Below are 14,254 nucleotides of genomic sequence, written 5' to 3'. Positions count from 1 at the left end.
AGATCTCGACCAGTAGGGAGAATGAGTTATCTGCCTTCTTCTTCTTCTTTTTCTACTCTGCTTAACGCTGGTGGGTGTACCCCCATTTTCAATCGATGTACCCTCTGTTTTGAAACGTCTATATTCTTCACGAGCATAAGGGTTAATGACTGAAGATATAGGTATGTTTACCTCTGACAAGGTGTGTAGAAAGTCAGACCATCCTCGGGTTTGTGATGCTCCAGATTTTTTAAACGGAAGCATGAGATTTTTCAACAAATCAATCATGTGGGACCCCTTTATAATATTTCCGTTAAATACAAATTCACCTCGCGAAGTCCAACTCTCACTTCTTTCGGATAATTTCTTCAAAATGTACTCGGCATTTTTACGATTGTGTTTAGGAAGGCTTTTCAGTACTTCCGTAAGAACCTGATCCTTAGGGGCCTCGTCCTGCCCTGGGCCTTGTTTTTCTTGGGACCGCTCATGTTCAGGAACCTCTGTGTCACGCTGCAGCGTTAAACTGACCCGCTGTTTTTCTTCTTTGACACCTTGCTTAAGTAAAGTCAGATACCTCTGGAGAAGAGCATCGTATCTCTTGATTTTTTCATAAGAAGTCAAACCCGGCTCGTTTAATATCGCTCTCATTTCAGCATCCAAATTCTCCTCCGCCGTCTGTCTGATGGACGTGTCTGACTGGGTCAGACGCTTGAATTGATGAGGGGAAATGAGAAACATCTTCTGCGATGTTCTGAGAGACATTATCTCCTGATTATACCACCCACTAGATCACCGATCAAGGGTGCAAGAGCCGTTAAGATGGGCAGAATAAAACCACCTCGTTGCTTTTTGAGAGCCAACTGTTTAGTTTTTATCCCGGTTCTTTTATCACCCAACAATCTGATGATATTTCTTTGTTTCTTCAATTGTCGGTGTTGAGAGGGTGATAGTTTAATGTTACCTTTTAGGATATTCAGTGCAATCTCGCACAGAGCCTGAATAAAGTCGGGAGAGCAGTGTGCGAGAATATCTTTACGTTTCTGTGGACAGGCCTGGTACAAAGCTCTGAATAATGGTAAATTCCTTTTTATACGCGCTGACATGATGACTTACTTTGTTCTGGGTACGTACACAGCAGGCCACTGCTGAGGAAGTATCCCCGTTCTCAGTCTGAAATGTTCTGGGCAGGTAGGCGTAAAATCGATGATTAAATATCCATGAGCTTCTCTCGTTGCGTCTTCAAAACTCTCCAAGAAGAGACCCTTTTGAGATGGAAACATTTGGCGGGCCAGTATATTCAGCTGGAGTTTATCTCTCGGGTTCTTAAACAACACCATATAATTACAGTTCAAACTAATAGTGCGACTGAACTTTCCCTGATGAAATACATTCTGAGTCAACATCATAACACTCATATTACGATGGTGACGAAACTGGGTAAAGACCTTCATCACGTTTTCATCATCTGAGGCTTGAGCAATAACATCGTCTAGAATGATCAAATGATTCTGATCAGGAGGAAACAGGTTTTCATCTTCAAAAGAATGAGGCAATCCTTCCACAAAGGTAATATTTTTATTCATCTTCTGCAATTCAGCATACATGGGTTGAAAAGATGTGTAAATCCATACAATATTTTCTGGAACAATATCCATGACATGATTACAGTTTTGTAAAATACTTTTTACAAAGAAAGTTTTCCCGCAGCCGCTGGGTCCAACTATCATACATGAGAAAGGGACTCTAAATCTAGGATCAAAATCAATCTCCTGTAAATCCATGTGACTTTTTATTTTATTTCTTCTTCAACTCTAATAACCGAAAGGCAGAGTTGTCCCGTCAGAAAAAAGACGTCTCTTATCATACACCAGTCGAAACTTTTTAAGAAATGTCGCGTTTGTCAAACGGAATCTCTTTTTATCCCTCCTGATCGTGTGCTGAGGGATTTCAATGACACCCTCACTTGACCCCTGTAAGTAGCCCTCGACCAGCCCTTTGATGCTGTCAAAATTGACCCTCTCGCTGCATTCATGCGTCTGAGTGATGCCTTTAGCACGTATCATTACATTTTTACGGTTTTTGGTCTGGTATGCATAACTCTTGGGTCCTGTCGATGCAAACTCCGAAATGCTGTCACCATCTAACTCGTCAGTAAGATCACCCAGATAATTCCCCAATTCCAGAGGAGTTTCACCACTTTTTGTCTCATAAATCAAACTGTCCGTGTCAATATAAATCAATCTGTCCTGTAACTTCTCCATGCTGCTGAGAAGTTTTAAACGTGCATAAGCGGTGGTGAATGCTGCTATAAACACATTATTTGTCTTACTTGGTGGATATATGACACGTTTATTGAAATTCCACTGCACTACACACATTTCAGGGTTGAAAAAATGAAAATAGTTAACCCTGTATTTACTCGAGAACATGAAGCTGAAAAAGTCTTCAGGGTTAGTGATGACTGTGGTCTGAGACAGATCACTTCTTTGCGCAAATTTCCCCCAAAAACTGTTTAAACACAATTTTGCAACCTGCCTTTTGGCAGGATTCATCTCGATTTTCTCAGGGTCTAATTGGATGCCCTGATGCAGTTTGTAGTCGCTTATATACTTTGACTTACTCTCCTGATCCACTGCTTCAGATGGATAGCCTGAAGCCTCCTGCTTACCCTTTAAAAAGCAATGAATGTAACCTTTAAAGATTGTATCACTTCTCTTTTCAAAATGCCACACCTCTGTGATTTTAGCAAGACGATAACCACACTCCAAAGCTTTACAAAACTCTACAGTCACCCACACACCCGTCAGAGCTCTGTCTTCATCATTATGCATGCAGGGACCTGACTGGTAATTTAATTCAGCGCATGAGCGGCAGAGAGTGAACACAAGTTTACCTTGGGATGTTCTGTAAGGTAAAACAGGGAACAACAGGTTACGTGGTGGGTAGACCACAGCTTTGATTATACCGAAGTAGCTGCTGGGGTCATCAAAATCTTTGTAAATGATGGTGGGGTGTCCGAGGGGAAAAACGCAGTTGGCGTTTACATAAGGGTACAGAGATGTGTAATCCACATAGTGTACAGTTTCATCCGGTTCCGCTGTGTACCTCAACTTCATAGGACAGGTGCGTCCACCATACAGCGCATCCCGGGGGGATAGCGGTTCGGGTGCATTAACTTTCTCAAGAAAGCTGATCACCCCTGGGTCTGATTTTTTCATTTCAATCCACTCATGCTCCCATATGACTTCGAGACGAAGGCCGTACACAGTTTGTAACACCTTGCTTCTCTCAACAGTGGCTGCGTAAAACTGTTCAAATGCGACCCCTCTCAACGGACACTTGTCATGAGGCATGTAACACTTTTTACAGCCGTGGAAAAAACAGCCATAAAATTCAAACGCAACTTTGACACCGTTAATCTCTGCATACCCATCCACTGAATATGGCCCGATTTTCTTTTCACCCCTATTTAATGCATGCTCGATAAATATGGCTCTGCTGTCTGCAATCCAGCCGAGCCATTGAATGGACGCGCTGGAGAACGTTTTACTGCTACGTCTGTAGTCCAGAGGTGATGGAATGGCTAAGGTTTGAGGAGGAAGGAAATTGGTTACAAAAACCTTCATGCAGGCTGATGCTATTGTGATACTTTTAAACGGATCCACACTTGTCTCCTTAAAGAACTCGTCTCTGAATTTTAAGCATCCTTGAAAAAGAATTTCAACGTCATTTTTACAATAACGAATAGCTTCTTTCTTAAAGTCAAAGACCTCTTTGCTCGCTTCTCTGTACCAGCTGCTAAACACCTGTTGTTCTTGAAGACTCATGCGTTCTACAGCGTAGCAGGATGGAGGAGGAAAAGCCCCTACATACTGGAGATGTTGTTCAGAGGAAAATAGGTGGGGGAAAAAACCCTTGCTTTGATCGGTAAAGCCTAACGCTTTCGGCATGGCACTAAGCTTCATGCACATGAAGGACAGGCTATCAATGTATTTTAACCTGTAATCAGGGTCGGTTAAACAGAGAACTTTACTCCCTACCATGACGATATGTGGTTTAATGCCTAACTGCAGCATTGCTGTGAGAATCAGGTAACCATCGTACCCCCGCGCATTGTGCGCTATTAAGGTGTAACCTTTGTACATTGGCCTCCTGAAATGCAGGAGAAATTTTTGGGTGCAATTCAGTCCATAAGCGTACCATTCATCACCTTTCAACGTTTTAGCACAGACCAGAAAGGGGGTATGCACGCCGCTCTCATTGACGAGGCATTCGAAATCATAAAAAATCAGTTTATCATCAAGCTGATTAATTGCACTGCAAGGCAGAATGTAACACTTATGATCATCGCATGTAATGTCTAGGCTGGGGGGTACATTTTCACCGCAAATACTGCATTTTACATTACACACGTGTGGTTTATTCGGTTTACTGATTGGAATAACGTATATCCGTTTGCATACTTTACACAGTTTTACCAACTCACAGTCACTGATAGGCCTTTCAGCACTATTTCTGATGCGCGGTTCCCTGTGTCTGCTGAAACATGAAGAATTACGACAGATTCTTTGACAGCCTGCACAGCTTACAGGATTGCTAATCTCTTGCATACATTTATATGTTCGACACACTGGACAATAACCTTCACAATGGTGTGTATTGGCATTCTGATAGCTGGCGTAACAGTAATTACAAATACATCTGCACCCCATAAAACCTTTGAGATTTTTTATCCCATAGTAATGACCTTGAAATAACAGCAAAAACAGAGGGTTTGAACGATCGGGGAAACTGGTCTCAAATTTACACAGAGCAGTAGAGCCCGTGGTTCTGTGAAACACTACAATTTTTCTCTTCAGAATGGTTTCAAATTTACCAATATCACTAAAAGTAACTGCTGTTTGCTCGTCAAGGCCTGCCTGATGGTGCCATCTCCTCCCCAGTTCTACAGCACGGTGATCCGTGAGCTCAGGATCAGAGACGTGTGCGAGGCTGATTGCAAAACATAACTGATTACCGGTATTGTTTATAATATACAAATGACGCATTTTCTTATTAAACAGTTCACAGTCTAACGTTCCTGCAGCTTTACGCTTAGAACCTCCTGCTGGGTCATTAACAACCTGAAGAACAAATTCCATGTTATTATCTACAGGTATATTTGCATTCGATTGTACTAAATCGTCGAGGAAGTTTTCGAAAGCAGGCAGGATCATATTTCCATCATCTGTAACAGTAAATGTGATGTGACGATTGAGATTTTCACCCACTAATTCCAGCTGCACAACGTCGTTACGTCTGGTTAACGATCTCGCAGCGTCGGCTAATTCAATTATAATACGCATGATGTCTGTATAGAATGCTGCTAAATCTGGAACGTCACTTGGACAGGGCGGCGGTATGGTAAAAGGTCTCCTTATTTCATGGTTATTAAAATGTTCACGTTCAACCACAGCTGGAGGATCTCGCTCTATTTGATTAGAACTAACCGCTACTCCCGTATTGAAATTACCCCCGTGATGATCTGCGGAGTGTGACGTAGAGGGGTTATGATGAGTGTCAGGTGGATCATTTTCCTCAATGCTGCTGCTGTGTGGAGACGGTTCGCTGTTCAAATCGGAAAGAGCCTGATTGATTACGTTTAAAACGTCACCGTGCCGATCTGCGGCGTGTGCAGGTGAATCATTTTCCTCAATGCTGCTGTGTGGAGACGGTTCGCTGTTCAAATCGGAAAGAGCCTGATTGATTACGTTTAAAACGTCACCGTGCTGATGTTCATTTATTAAATTTTCACTGTTAGCAGGAGATGCATTAACGGGGATTTCGTTAAGTTCATTAACTAAATTTCTTATTTCCTCCAGGGCAAGTCTGATTACTTGATCAGAACTAACCGCTACTCCCGTATTGAAATGACCCCCGTGATGATCTGCGGAGTGTGTCGTAGAGGGGTTATGATGAGTGTCAGGTGGATCATTTTGCTCAATGCTGTGTGGAGACGGTGTGCTATTTTCTTCTGCATTAACGGGAATTTCGTTAAGTTCATTAACTAAATTTCTTATTTCATCCAGGGCAAGTCTGATTCGGTTATCCATTTTCTATGAACATAAGAAACGAAAATAAAAAAAAAACTAACCTACAGAAAAAAACAAAAACAAAAAAAAAAAAAAAAAACACAGTGATCAGTTCAGTTTAAAATCACCTTGATGTCACCAAAATGCTTCTTTAACAGAATCTGACATGCAGCCAGAAGCGTTAACGAGGTCTTATTACGAAGATTCCGTGAGGCTGTAGAGACTGTCTTCCTGCGCTGTCCAGGTCTCGATGAAATCTGCTCCACCATCAACGTTGCCTCTGGAAAGATAAAGAAAAAAAAATAAATAAAAAGATAATAAATATATATATATATATATATTGAAATAATCACATTAAAGCTGAAAAAAAAAAAAAAAAAAAAAAAAAAAAAAAAAAAAAGGGGAATTAAAATTAATTCAGTATGTATGTATGAATTAAAACGTACCGTTCATTAAACCACTCACTAGCGTTGCTCGGGTTTGTAGCGCAAAGAGTCGCTGTCTTTTGGCCGGGGTTAAATATTCTGTAAAAACAGAAGACAATAAAAAGTTATCTTACGCTGCGCAGCACAGCGTTCATAAATAAAACGAAAATAGTTTTTAAAATACACAAGTTTTTTTTTTAATCTTACTCCGATTCTTTGCGGTAAAACCTCCAGATTTCACTTCTTGTTGGACTGAAACTGTGCCGTTCTGCTGAAAGCTGTCTTGATCTTTGAAAAGCGACCTTCTGGTGGGCGGATTTAATGTGGCATCTTTGGATGTATCTGTAAACAGGTTTATATGACATTTTTATTGAACTATGCTTAAAATACATATATATATATATATATATATATTGTTTTTATTTAATTTTTATTTCCTTACCTTGCTCCTGCTCGACAACTATGTCTTCCACAGAGCTCTCAGTCGAATCTGTAAAAAGTTTTATCTGAGGTTTAAAACAAAAGTCTCTAATAACACATAAATAAAATACATTCACTCTCAAAGAAAAACAGTTAGTTCTTAGGACTTACTTTCTGGAGGTGCCGGTAACTTATCCGGTGTGTCTTCAGGGGAAATGATGATAATTGGCGGAGGAGTATTCAAAGAATCAATTTTAATTTCTGTGTTAGAAGAAAGTTCAGTTGTTGCGAGTTTTTCTTGTTTGGAAATAATTCGCCTTCTCAATTTAGAGCATGGATTCCAGCCGCTGAACCCTCCAACTTGATCATTCGGGTTTACCTCTCTCATCAAATCTATAAATTGAAACATTGTCAAGGGTTAACTATAATATATATATATATATATATATATATATATATTTTATTGCATTTAACATTTACTTACCATAATCTGATTGTGTCAAGATGAAATCATCAAGGTCATCAGCGGTGGGTTCTATGACAAAGAAACAAATATATATATATATATATATATATATATATATATAAACAATATATATAAACAAAATTTGAGAACATTCACATGCATTTAATGATACTTACTTACTTACTTACGTTTTAAGATGTCATTGTGCTTTTGTGAATTATCAGAAGAAGAAGCCACAATTTCCGGGTTTCCTGAAATATTTACCGACATTTTTTCTTGTCAGTACTGGTATTTTTCAATGTAACAAGTGTTATGGTTCAAAGACATTCAGCATTTGAAGACCCTGACACTGAGGTTAACCAATGAAACAGAGCCCCCAACATTTACACACAGTATTTATACCAGAACATGACAGTGTTATCTCAACTGCAAAGACTATGTTTTTAAGACCAAAACCCTTCTTGAGTTCAAAGGTGATATGTTATCTAAGAAACAGACGTAACTGCCCCTTCCTGACATCGCCCCTAACAGTTGGGATATAGAATAACTGTAACCCTGTAACTCTAAGATGAAAAAGTAAAATGTTTTTAGAAAAGCTACAGGTAACTAAAATTATCATTCCTTTTTCCTAAAATGGAGTCTCTCATGATTCAAAAAACAAACACATCATTGCTAGTCAATTTGTAACTTGGAAACAGTATACTGATGTTCTTTTTTTTTCTGTTAATCTGATATTCGTCTTACCTATTTCAGCTGCCTATGTTTTTAAGACCAAAACCCTTCTTGAGTTCAAAGGTGATATGTTATCTAAGAAACAGACGTAACTGCCCCTTTCCTGACATTGCCCCTAACAGTTGTAACCCCCTGTAACTCTAAGATGAAAAAGTAAAAATGTTTTTTAGAAAAGCTACAGGTAACTTAAATTATCATTCCTTTTTCCTAAAATGGAGTCTCTCATGATTCAAAAACAAACACATCATTGCTAGTCAATTTGTAACTTGGAAACAGTATACTGATGTTCTTTTTTTTTCTGTTAATCTGATATTCGTCTTACCTATTTTCAGCTGCTTTTCCAGTATGTTGACGCAGAAGCTGAAGGTTTTTCTCGTTCCATCGATGTAGTGAAGCACAATTTTTTTTTATTTACTTTTTTAGGTCTTTTCTATTTTGAACGGATTTAGACTGGCTCATATATTCAACAAATAGGTCCTGCTGTAAAGCAAAAATTAACTTACAATTCTGTCAGGTTACACAGTTCCTTTATTAGGATTTCATGTGATAGGTCAACATTAAGTTGATTATACCTTTAAAAATATAAAAGGATGCATGTCTTTTTTTTGTTGTTTTGTTTTTTAGATGTATTAACGCCTGAAAAAAACATACAGATTATTAATAACACCCTTAAACACACCCCTGTGTGTTTTAATTGACTCATTTAAGGTATCGCCCCTAATGACGACAACCAATCAACATCCACTGTTACGCCCCTTGGACACACCCCCCCTGCCCACATGGCAACCACATGGCGCCCATATGCCCCCCACCGGAAGTCCCGCCCTCACCGGAAGTCCCGCCCACCTGTCAAAATGTTTGATGGAAGGGTGCACTTAAATTCTCTTTGCTGCAATCATAGAATTAACAAGCAAATACTGATATGTACAAGCCTAACATATTATCAACATGTATTTAAATATTCATTGATATATTGTTATGCTTTGATGTAGGGGAAAGCATATTTTTGTTGCAACTGCTGCACTTCATCACAGTAGCTGAACTATTATGGCAACAGTAGAAGGTCAATAGTGGCTGTGAAACAAGTGTAGAATTGCATTTATTTGTATTAGGTTGCACGTGCTGGGTGGGTCTGTTTGGTTCACCTCTATTAAAATAGGGGAAACAGAACATTATTGGCCCACTATTCTAAGAAGTCTTTAAAAGAGGAAGAGTGTTAGCCAAACTACTGGGTGGCAAAGGTCTGCACATATAAATGCCTGTATAAGTCAGAAAACTACAACCCCAATTCCAAGTTGGGATGCTGTGTTAAACGTAAACGAAAACAGAATGCAATGACTTGAAAATCCTGTTCAACGTATATGCAACTGGCTACAATACAAAGACAAGGTATTTATTGTTTAAACTGATAAACTTGTTTTTTTGCAAATATTCACTCATTTTGAATTTAATACTTGCAACACGTTCCAAGATAGTTGGGACAGGGGCATGTTTACCACTGTGTTATATCATCTTTGCTTGATGTGGAGATGATGTGGAGAAAGAATTGTTTGTACATGTGCCAACAGATTTGGGTAGGAAAAAATAAAAATAATAAAAATAGATGAGAATACAGGATTCTATGTAGGACTATCTAAGCTCTGATTTGGAACCAATCACAAACAAAAGCCATGATATAAAAACTCCTTGAAACACTTTTTTCTTGCGTATTGATCATTCCTGCGTAATGTCGCTGTCAGTGAGATCATCTGCTGAATGCACACAAAGTTCATGGCAAATATGAACATTAATGATCAATCGCGCACAGCCTGGTAACTGTAATTGCACATCATGCAAAAGATCCACTGTGCTTTGATGTGATAATATAATTAATAGGAAATAAATAAAGACATTATAGGGCAGATGAAATCCTTCAGTTGCAAACTAGATGCTAAAATCAATTCTTAGCAGGTGAAAAATCGCAGCGTTTCCATGTGGTGAAAAAGACAGTGTATGCTTTAACCTTGTCACTAAACTAAACCCAATGCCTTATTGACAGTAACATTGTGTCATTGCATAGCAATCAGAGCTGGATCAGCCTGATTACGTTGTTTAAATGTGAACATTTGCCAGAGGAGGGTTTTGTTAATACAGTACAAAAATTATTTTGTGTTACCAAAAAACAATTTAAACAATCAAACATGTATATCGTTAAAATATTGGCAAAACATACAAAACGAATTCAGTAAAATCATTGGAAAATAATTGATTTTTATGTACATAAATGTTCAATTTAAATTCTTTGCAGGACAGTTTTATTTAAAATTAGCAAAGCTATAATATACCGATTGACAACTACAAAAAACTATTTTTATGTTGCTAATATTACGTTCAGGCTTAAATATTGTGGCTGTTTATCATTAACTCTGAACTGTTCAAACACAGACAAAAAAAAACAAAAGAACCTGGTGAGTCTCCGAAAATAATTAAAAGATCAAGGGAGGCAAACCTGTAATAAATTAATTAACAGACGTTTGTCTGTTATTTTGTTAATATTGATCATCAATTTGTTGCGAGTTACGTCGAGCAAGATAGGAGAAATAATCTCGTCACAACAACAAAAGTTAACTAAGTGTAACTTAATATCCATTGCACGTGCAATCTTTGAAGATCGCATGCAATACGCCCACTTATTGCACGTGTTTATTTATAGTACATGCAAATAAGCACACGCTATTTGGAATCTTTGAAGATCAGGCCCTAATTGTTTTGTAGGTGGAATTCTTTCCCATTCTTGCTTGCACAAACAAAAAAAGATGTTTATCAGTTTGAACATTAGATATCTTGTCTTTTTAGTGTATTCAATTGCATATAGATTGAACAGGATTTGCAAATTATTGTTTTCTGTTTTTATTTATGTTTACACAACATCCCAACTTCACTGGAATTGTGTTTGGAAGGGCTTCCTTGGGAACACATTGTTTTTTCCTGTCATGTGCGCAACTAAAATAGTCAATTTGCCTGGTGGTATTCCAGAAAGCTTTTCAGCCAAACTGTTTTCTCTTGGCATAACAACTGACAAGAGATAACCAGTGGCAATAGGTTTTAAGTTTGAAAACTTCCTGTGAAGTTAAACAATATAAAGTTTTAGCTGTTATTTTTGTTTGGTTGCAAAAAGAAGAGTGTACCTTTTTAGAAACTTTTTCAGTTTCTAAAAAGGTACACATTTAAAGAACGTGGCAAAAACTCATAAGTATATTCCAGTACTATCATTTAAAGTTCCCAGGACAAGGAATGCTCATTCCTTGTCCTGGAATGAGCATCATAGTCACACTATGGTTTAAAAGTTATGTATTCTAAAATCTGTCTTTCCAAATTGCATTATATAACAAATATAACAAATAAAAAGGGTTAAACTTGATACAGAAGTTCCACTTGTGCTGTATGCTTTTATTTACATCCACATAGTGGTATATGATGTGAATGACGGCATTACAATGCATCCTGCTAGACAAATAAACTAATTTAGGAGTCCCATTTGAACATATTTTATAATGTTTTGACTGTTAGACATTGCTACAAGTCTAACAGTCTACAGTTGTGCATTTAAGAAAACTGGGGCAACAAGAGATTAGGTTAGTTGGGAATAACAATGGCAATGTATACATGTTGTACCCCACTTTTTCCCTGCAAAAACTAGGATAGCCTGATGTATGGATGGATGGAATAATAGATGGATGTATTTTGCTCCTCAGACATGCATGATGGGAAGGATAGCTGGGACTGTTTAGAGAGGCTTAGAAATAACCATTTTTTAAACTATCCTGGCAGGTAGGCATGAGTAACAAAATAGATTTACAGAAGACAAACTTTTTCTGTTTCTAAAAAGGTACACATTTAAAGAACGCGGCAAAAGCTCATAAGTATATTCCAGTACTATCATTTAAAGTTCCCAGAATTGCCCTCTGAGTTACTTCAGGGAGAGTGGTAATCCCATCCCCACTCACCCATCTCTTCACTTGCCTTCCTCTGTAGTCAAGCCCCTCTAAGATAATGTTGTACAGGAACTGATCTCCTTTGATTCAGTCGGACTAGGAGGAGACAGACGGGAAGGGAGAAGGTGAGGATTCACACAGTAACAGCACCGTTATTTACATTCTGCCGCTGGAGCGCACGTTTCCCTTAGAACCTCTGTATTCTACAGAGAGGTTTGAAAGGAATTGGAGGAAAGTGTAGCAAGAGGCAAGAACGGGCTCTGCATGCAAAAACTTGTTTGAGAAAAAACAGACCAGGCACACACACCAAGACAAAGAGCCTATAAGTAGGGAACTGGATCCAAAAAGCAACTTTGGCTGAATTCTTTCCATAATGTCTAGCTTTGTTTCTTTTATTACAATTGAAAGGTTTTTCTACAGTATTCTTATTACCCTAAATTATTTACATTTTCTTAAGCCAATTGAATGCAATCCCACATTACTGTATAGTACTGGAATTGTATCAAATAGAGTAACAAAAAATTTGCGTTTAGTCATGGATTTAGAAAAATCGTTTTTGTTGTATTTTAAAAATGGAATCTGATCTGAAAGGTGTCTCATGCATATGTATGAAGCTCTCTTGAGTCCTGTTAGCTGTAAGTTCAACTTCAAGTATTTTAGGGTGTGTTTCTACTACTTTTGCACATTAAGATACATTTTTTTCTTATTTTTTCTGCAATATCTCAAGCTCTGTCAGATTAGATGGAGAACCTTTGTGATCATCAGCTATCAAGTCTTGCCGGAAATTCTCAGTTAGGTCTTGACTTTGACTGGGTCATTCTAACACATAAATGTGCTTTGATCTAAACCATTCCACTGTAGCTCTGGCTGCATGTTTAAGGTTGTTGTCCTGCTGAAAGTTGAACATCCAACCTAGTCCCAATCTTGTGCTGCCAGGTTTTCTTGCAGATTTGCCCTGCATTTAGCCCTTTGCTTATTCCAATCAACTCTTACTAACTTCACTAACCCTCCTGAAGAGAAAACACCTCACAGAATGTTGCTGCCACCACCATGTTTTACAGGGAGGGCTGTGTGTTCAGGGTATAGACATGATGTTCTGCCACACAGTAGGTTTACTTTTGGTCTCATCTGGCAAGAGCATTTTCTTCCGTGTCTTTGATGTGTCCATGGTTTGTTGCAAACTCTTAAACAGGAATCATTCATAGTTTTTTTTTTTTTTTTTTTCAAAAATTTCTTTACATCACTGTTCCATAAAGATTTGTCAAGTTTACAAAAAAAGGGGCTTTTTCAGACAATTCTCCCACCTGAGCTGTAGTGCTCCGAAGCTCCTTCAGGGTTATTCAGAGCTATTGGCTGCTTCCCTGAATAAAACTGTCCTTGCCCAGCCAATCACCATGTCTTGGAAGGTTTACAGTGTGCTATACTCTTTCCATTTTCAGATGATGGATTAAACAGTGCTCTGAGAAATATTGATTATACTGTATAACCTAACTTTGCCATGCCTTACATACATGAACTGCCTGCTGTGTTGCTTGATCTTCAAGACGCTGTTTATCAATTATCCTTAACAAACCTCTTAGGCCTTTGAAGAACAGCTGGATTTATATTGAGAATAAACCACACACAGGTGGTTTCACTGTACTAATTAGGTGATTTCTAAAAACACTTGATTTATTTCTTGCCATCAGAGTAACAGAATCAAATATACACTTTTCTGCATTTCATTGAATAACTATTTTTTGAGCCATTTATCTTTTTAGTTTTAATTCACAATTTTGTGTTGGCCTGCAACCTAAATTCTCAGGGAAAGATATTAAGGATTTTGTTGTAACGAGATAGAAAGGTTTAAAAGTACTTAAAGTGCATTTATAAGGAACGGTATCATTGGTTCTTACTGAAATGTGCTCCTTTAAAAAAATGTAAATTGTTCCAGTTACTCAATTAATTAATTATACTTAGAAATAATTACAAACCTTTGACCCTGCCTACTCAGTATAATGCCATTAAGAACTTGTTGTCGTTAGCTGCATGAAGAGAGGAGGGGAGTAAGTGAGAGAGAGGTAGAGATAGCTTGAGACTTCTGCTTCTTAGCCTCAGCTTCTAATTGATTTGGTCCCTAATCCCCTTTGGATTAAGTTAGGGAAAGAGTTCAGCTTGATTGAGGCTTCTGAATTCCATCGGTGAGAC

This window comes from Girardinichthys multiradiatus, chromosome 15 (assembly GCF_021462225.1).
Source record: "Girardinichthys multiradiatus isolate DD_20200921_A chromosome 15, DD_fGirMul_XY1, whole genome shotgun sequence".
Taxonomy (NCBI): Eukaryota; Metazoa; Chordata; class Actinopteri; order Cyprinodontiformes; family Goodeidae; genus Girardinichthys; species Girardinichthys multiradiatus.
This window is presented reverse-complemented; position numbering follows the sequence as displayed.